Genomic DNA, 1,343 nt, shown 5'->3' with positions numbered 1-1,343 from the left:
AGAAAAGACAAACCTTTTCATTAATAGGGTTTGTTGCTGTCGTAGTTGTAGGCGTAAAGATCGATGCCGTATCTCTTTTGTCCGTGATTTTGCCAGTCGTGACGAGTGACCATTCTCTACATAGAACTTCACATTTCTTACTTGACATACTTTTCTTTCGCTAAGCATTTCAAGTATATCCTCACTGTTTACCATTGTCATTATTCTCTAACCTACCTACGGTTTGTAGCTCAAGCAGGTGTTTCTGGGCTGCAATATTCGGCTCCTGCCCCATTTTATCTTTGTGATTTTTTTCTTCAAAACTATCATTAAAACAGGGTAAGTTTATGTATATATAATATATATATACATATATATCCAGTTTGAATTAAAGTTTTGAGTATTTTTTCATATATATAATGGCTAATAACACTTAACATCCCTCCTCTGTTGCTTTTCTTTTCTTATTCATTCGATCGGCAACTTTTATTTGAGTCGGTTTGACCCACAGTGTAGACCGTTCATTAATGTAGTACTAGGGTTTAAGCTAGAATCATTATTCTAATGAATCCTATCTCACCCTCTAGAAGTTGCTTGAATTTTCTGGGTAAATTCCCTGGCGATCGTGTGATTTGTGATAGTTAGGTACCCATAGGGTATGTCACGAGCGCCCATCACAAATTCGCAGAGTAGATCGGGTTATTTATAGATTTCCCCCTCACATTTCAGTTTACTTCATTTCGTTCGGCATTCTGGGTATAGAGGCCCCCGTCGACGAAGTCTAACGTAGTCTGACATGCATAGCTAGATAATGGCTACCTCGTTATTTTAGAAATTTGTAGTGAATCCGAGAGAGAAACGTACTAATACCATTGTTAATATATCAGTATTGTTAAAACAAACGTAATAATCTTCGTGTTTGTGATACATTATCTGTGAGCTAACTCTGACCTTCACGCAAACACACATACACTCATCCATGCAGAAGAAAAGACAAACCTTTTCATTAATAGGGTTTGTTGCTGTCGTAGTTGTAGGCGTAAAGATTGATTATGTATCTCTTTTGCCCGCGAATTGTTCAGTCGTGACGAGTGACTAGTACCTGATGTACAACTTCTTATTTTACATATATTTCTTTTCTGTGTGACGACAATTAGTTCGAGTAAATTCTTGCGGATTGCCGTTGTCGTTTCCCTTATCTACCCTTATATCTATCAGAGATGGTTGGTAGTTCAAGCCAAGTCCATGCGGAATGCTACTAATATCTCCCTCTCCTATACTCTTCTTTATCTTGTGAAAGTAAAACACAAAACGAAAAAAAAAAACGAAAATATAGACAAAGTTAACATTAAAAGCTGCAAATT

Source organism: Penaeus chinensis, unplaced genomic scaffold (genome assembly GCF_019202785.1).
Source record: "Penaeus chinensis breed Huanghai No. 1 unplaced genomic scaffold, ASM1920278v2 CTG_8636, whole genome shotgun sequence".
Taxonomy (NCBI): Eukaryota; Metazoa; Arthropoda; class Malacostraca; order Decapoda; family Penaeidae; genus Penaeus; species Penaeus chinensis.
This window is presented reverse-complemented; position numbering follows the sequence as displayed.